Below are 6,795 nucleotides of genomic sequence, written 5' to 3'. Positions count from 1 at the left end.
AGGTTATCAAATTGTGACTTTCTCTCTGGAACATCCTCCAGTTTGTGAGGGTTATAGTTCTGCACAAGAACTCAAAGATATTGTTATGTGTATCCTTGAGGAGGAACCAGGACCCTGACCCAAATCTGCACTATTGATTCTTGGTTGCTCTTCCCACACCTGTGCATCTTCTCAATTATCTGATTAGCAACTGTGAGAATGTGCCTTTTGGGACTCAGGTCATGGGTCATGGAGTCTGTTCCTTACAAACACAGGGGACAGAGAGGCTTCTTTGCCCAGGAACCCCACAGGGTTCTGCTCAGTTTCACTACTTATAAATATGTGTCTCTGCTCAAGTTACAGAACCTTCCTGGGCCTCAGTTTCTCATCTTTAAAAAGAGGATTCTATTAATATTTGTGCATAGAGTTGCACTTAATAATCAGTAGAAGACTCCAATGTAGAGTTCTTCATTGTGGACATTTCAATTAAAAAAAAAAAAGTAGTGATGTAACAACCATTCCCCAAGATGTAAATGAAAGTGTGCAGGTTACTCTGCTTCACTGACTAGGTGACAGTCAGTTCATACACCAGACCACACAGAGTCTGAAGGATGAGACATTTCTTTCCCCTTAGCAGAGCTGAGAACACTGAACGTGGGTTTACACAGAGATGATCATCTTGGAACAGAAATCTCGGTAGGCAGGAAGATAGTGATATTAGGACATGTTTTGAATTCTTAAAATAATGTTTTTAACAGATGCATAGTTTAATCATTTGCTTCAATTAGTATGAATAATAGTGGCTAGAATAATTGGCTGATTCTCACATTTTTCTGTTCAGTTTTATTTGTGTCCAAAATGTTGTTCAAGAAAGAAAAGAATGTAAAGAATTTTTTCTCTTACTGTCCATTGGAACAAAAATGGATACTATGAGTATCTTTTTGTATGGTATACCCCTTCCGATATGGATCTCGGGAATTAGAATTTCAGTTGAAGATGTTTTCCTGTCTGAGGGCTTAACAGATCACTGGTTCCTTCTTGCCTTTGGGCTTCGAATAACTTCAGCCAATCTAAAAACACCTTCATAAAAGTATCAATGAAAATGTGAATCTGCCTTGTCATAGGACTTAACAAAAACCCTCAGCCAGGAACTTTGAATTAGAAACACACGAAGGGATACACATAGGAACAGTGTGCATAAGCGAAGGCTAGGCTCTGACACCTAGAGTTCATCATGAATTGATTCTTCAAAGGGAATAACTGGTAAAACACTGTATTTCTTCCCAGCCCTGATGCGTTCGTTCAGTAGCAATCGTGAGCAGGAGGAGAGGAATGATAATTCATTCCCTTTGTCTTCAAAGACAAGGAGATAGATTCTCTGACATAACTGCCCACAGATGGCGGAGGCTGAGGCATTAGCTGGATGACTAATTTGGCCAGGGTAAACAGAATACTCAGGCTAGCTCACGCTTTGGGTGGGCTTCCACCCCAGGCCAGCTTTCTGATGCCTTAGTCACCATCTCTGCCTCCAGTAACCCAGATTCAGTGTTGCTCAAACCTTTTATGTAGGCTGTTCCAGAAGGATAGCTGTCTTAGTGCTGTGCTTTTAAACATGTGGGGAAGTCTAAGTACTCCAGGGTCTCTCCCAGGGCAAACATGGGGAGGGCAGTCATTATGGAAAACTTAGGGAAACATACAAAAGCTTCCCATAGGAATGCTCTTGTCCAAAACCCAGGGACTCTAGTGTCACATGAAAAGCATAGGAGTCTAAGGGGAGCCCTGGGGACAAAGGTGATCTGTACTGGTCACCCATAGGGTCATCCTGGGCAAATTCTCCATTAATTCTCCATTTCTCTGCAGTAACATGGGGAAGTTCTGGCTTTTCTTGAAGGACTGGTGGGAAGATGAAATGAGAAAATATATTTTAAGGTATCTAATAGTTCCTGGAACATGATCAATGCTTAACAGGGTAAATTTCAACCTGAATGATTCTCCTCTTGTGTTTATTTACCCTGGGTTGACTTTTATTTAACTATCAGTCCTTTTGAGTTGTCTGTGGGAGGAAAACATGCTTTGTTCCCTCCTAATTTTATGGGAGACCAGTAAAAGAGCATCCGGACAATGAACAAGCAGTGAAGGTGGTCCAGGGAGATGCAAAAAGCATCAAAGCCAACTGGGCTGATAAAAATAAAATTTGGAAAACAAAACAATGCCTTAAAATGTCACACACTGCTTTAGAACAGAAGAGAGCAGGCACTTTTCTATGACTATAAAGACGACAGACGGCTGACAGTCATAATCATCATAGAAAAGGGTTATGGAAATTCCTTGAACTATCTTGAACTTCAAAAGCAATTGAGGTTACTTTAATGTTAGATGAGTTAAGCTCTATTTTCCTTCCTTCTAATCAACAATACTTTTTTAAGTGTTCATGAAGTCGGGTACTGATGCTCTGGCCTCTTTTACAAAGGCTAGCAGCCAAGGGAAAGACTGCATTTGAAACAATGATCGCAAAGTGAGAGGGTCCTTCTCTCATGACCTTGGAAAGAAGGGGGTCACTGTCTGAGGAAGGAAGATCTGTAGCCATGTCTTGACCCCTTTACTAGGATTTGTCACCATGTGGACAGAAGCCTTCCTATCCTACACATGACTTCAGGCAAGAGAAAAATGACACCGATGGAGCTCTACAGGATAGTAGGAGGTTGGACATTCATTCTTGGCTAATGACAATAGGATTTCTATATCATTTACAACTTGTTTGTGTACTATAGGTATTTTTCTTTACCTTGAGACCAATCCTTGGCCTCTTTTGATGTTGTTCCCGTGGTATCAAACAAATATTAGAATATGGCTCCCACACATATTTAATTGTTTCCCTGAATGCAATACAATTCCTGATACTTGGATTAGTCAGTGATTTCCAAACTCCTTTTTTCTTCTCTCTTTTTGGTTATCAGTACATTTTTTTCTTTCCCAACCAAGATCACAGTAGATAAAACGGAACTTTTGTGCTTCACTGGACAAATTCAGGGAGAAGCCTCTGCTCATCATCTCTTGCCAGCCTCCAAGGCACCTCTGAGTTGAGGCCAGGAAACTTGTCCTAGTTCCATATCATCCCAGAAACACTGTTAAGTTTTAAAAGAACTGTCATCATTATCTGTTGCATTCTAAAGAATTCTAAAGCAATTAGAGGATGGAGTTAAGAATCCAATGGACCTCTGTGTCTCCTCGGGGGAGGGGAGGAGGGGATGAATTGAGACAATAGCACTGACATATATACACTACCATGTGTAAACTAGACAGTAAGTGGGAACCTGCCGTGTAGCACAAGGAGCTCAGCTCGGTGCTCTGTGATGACCTAGGCGGGTGGGATCAGGGGGCTGGGAAGGGGACCTTAGAAGGAGGGGTTGTGCGTGTACCTATGGTGTATTCACTTTGCTGTATAGCAGAAACTAACACAACATTGTAAAGCAATTATACTATAATACAAGAATTCAGTGCAATTTTCTCCCATAAAGCAAAGGGGCAGGAAGAATTCTAGACTAAAGTTGTGCTGTTGCTAGCAGTAAGGCCACACTAGGTCCCCGGTCTCTCATCTCCCAGGGAAATGACCTTTGGCTGTGGTGGTCCTAAGGTGATCAGGGCTCCTGTCTCTTTGGGGCTGTGTCTGGCTTCATTCTTCCTTGAGTTCTGAGTCAGACCAGCACTTCTGAGATCTTGTAGAGTCTTTGCATGCTTCACCATGACTACCAAAAGGAAAGAGCAGCTTCACTTCAGTGGGAAAGGCCACAGAGCGCCACCCCAAGGCCTGTGCTTGTCACCGGATTCTCTAGCTCACACACCTCCAACTTCCCATCCCCGGACTCTCCACCCTCAAAAAGTTGGATTTAGGATCCTTGGGAGCAGGATCCTAACACAACCCCCTGCCAGCTGCTTCAGCAAGCCAGCCTTTCTGATAGCATTGCTACACTGGTAAAGGGTGACTGATCTGGACCAACAAAATATAAGGAAAAGTGTGTTTTTATTTTTCCAGGTTGGAAAAGTAGAGTCTAAATATATCCTGAAATAGCCAGAGAAAGCATGGTCATATGTTTCTCCGGGTTGGGTAGTTGGAGAAACTGGACAGAGGAAAGGATGATTCTAAGATTACTTCATTTCTTTTGTTTCGCCGCTAGAACAGTCTTTATTCCTGCTGTGATCTGTGGGCATTTACTCTGCTTACTAATGATACCCTCAGCTCCTAGCCTCATTTAAATCTATATAGAAGTGTTGCCAGTTAGTCATTTTGGAAAGTAGTGGATACTTAGGTAGATCGTAGGGCTCTGAACTTCAGAAACTCATGTTCAAATCACCAGCCACTAAAATACTGAAAAGTTCTAGGAAAAGTCTTAATATCGTTTTGCACCTGTGTGTGTTAGGATTAATTCCGAAGAAGAGAGAGGAAGAATATTTGCAATATTTTATTTTCTGAGCAAAAACTCGTCCCCATGGTTTCTGTTCTCCTGAATGTTAAATGCCTAGTTGAATGGATAGTTGACTTTAAATGTTATTTCACTTCAAAAAGAATTTAGTAGTGACGTCCACCCTCCCTCCTCAAATTATCACTGCTCATAACCCAGTACCTTCTGGCATGTTCCTCACCAAGGATTTGTAGGTAGCACTCTCTGCATTCAGCCGGAGTGGGCACGCCTGCTGAATGTTTAAGAAAACATGAAAACCACAAAGAATGTTCCCAATTATTTTCTCCTGGTTGGTGGAACAGATGCCTTTCCTCAAGGAAAATGCTTTAGGCCCAAACAAAGCCACATTCATTCAGAATCTATTGTTTAGTAATTGTGCAGACTTTGGATTATATAAAATCTACTTTCAATGCAAAGATCCCACTTTCCTAGGAAGGGTTTGTAAGCAGAATAGAGTAGGAAGACAGGCAGAGGATATTGTTAAAACAAACTTGCCAAGGTAAGAGCAGTTCAGGAGACAGCAGTTCAAGGACACTGGAGGGAACCCAGGCAATGCAGATATGGATGTGGTCAGGTTTGGGGTCCTGTAGGAGCACCTGGCTGGCTTTACTTATAAGGCCAGTCTTAAAGCAATCTATAGAATATGGATGAGGTGAAACCTGGAGCTGGAGTATTATTCCTGATCATCTGTAACTTTTCAAATACATCCTCCATACTGAAATTCTAGGGCAAATTTAAATGACTCCAATAAAGAAACCTGCCAGTCAGTCAAGAGTATTTATTTATGACCCCCTTGGGCCAGGCACTCTTCTGGCCAATATGAAATGATACAAAATAAAGGGCATCCGCACCCTTATGATCTCATGAAAGCAAAAGGATTGAACTTGTATACACACACACACACACACACTATATGTGGGTGGTCATCAAACTCAACTATATAGACATAACAGCCTCAGTTATTAATAGAAAAATCCTGATTAGAAAATTAAATGTACCAAATTAGAAAAATTGGGGAGTAATTAATTTTATTACAAATAGATTAAAGTGTGTTCATAAAACATGTCTTTTATATAACGAGTCTCATTAAGCCATTAAAACTGGGAACACTCCCTCACCCTCCCACAAATCTACAGAAAACTCTTGGAACCTATTATTTATTGTGCAAATATGGATACACATTGGCCTTGAGGAGCTGCTGGAGTGAATACAATGACAAGGCCTGTGTCCTGCTAAACTGTAACTTCTTCAAAGACTAGCTTTCCTTACTGGCCTTGACATCCTGCACTCCGGGTACAGACGTGGTGAAGGAGTAAGAATGAAACAACGGTCGAGGTGAGTAAAGGTTCAAAGAGGAGATGAACTTAGGAGAATTTTAAGAAGGAAAGAAAGAAGAGGATTAGGATGTTAAGTGAGTCAAGTGGGTTGGTCTCAGTGGACTTCCAAGCTTAGGAAGAGGACCTGACATTTTCAGACTGACTGAGGACGGGTCTGCCCCATTTGGTCCACGGGACATCTGAGCATCTCTGGATCTTTGTCAGGGCAGCTCTCCCCAGTCCTCATGGAGGGCCTAGCAGGGCAAGAAAGCAAAGCTACTTAAAAAGAAACATTGAAACTCCACGGTATTTCAGCTTATGGCTTCCTTGGTGGCTCAGCGGTAAATGCAGGAGACACAGGTTCAATCCCCGAGTTGGGAAGATCCCCTGGAGAAGGAAATGGCAACCCACTCCAGTATTCTTGACCGGGAAATTCCATGGACAGACGAACTTGGTGGGCACAATTCATAGGGTCGCAAGAGTCAAACATGACTTAGCGACTAAATCATCACCACCATCTCTGCTCACATCTTAAGGATCCATCCTTCAGTCTGACTCCAGATGGAGAATATACCGAGTACAACCTGTCAGTTTGATCCACTTGTCGACAAGCAGTTGGAGGGTATTTCTTCTTTGCCTGCCCTGGCCCTTGCTTGATCCTGATTTAAGGCAAGTTTCAGGAGGCCGGAGACTTATGTCTGTTTTCATTTCTGCAGGCTGAGAACAGTGCCTGCCTTCGTAGGCATTCAGTCAACAGAGCGTTCGTTAAATGAATAAATGTGATTATTCTGGCCATTTGTCTTCGTTTGTCTTTACTTTTGCTTTTTCCACCCCCTGCTTCAGAGAGTTGTTAACAGGCAGGAAAGAAGTCCCTTCTTTCCTTCAGCCCACAGTCCCTGGCCAAGGGTCCCGGCCCAGCCCTTTGGGAATGGGGATCCCTCGGGAAGGAACAAGGAGTCCTGGCTCAGGGGCGGGGAAGAGGGAAGAGGCAGGAAGTTCTTCCCACTTCTTCTGGCTCCCGTTGCATCCGCAGCGCCCGG

The sequence above is a fragment of the Bison bison genome, unplaced genomic scaffold (assembly GCF_000754665.1).
Source record: "Bison bison bison isolate TAMUID 2011002044 unplaced genomic scaffold, Bison_UMD1.0 scf7180017864060, whole genome shotgun sequence".
Classification (NCBI taxonomy): Eukaryota; Metazoa; Chordata; class Mammalia; order Artiodactyla; family Bovidae; genus Bison; species Bison bison.
This window is presented reverse-complemented; position numbering follows the sequence as displayed.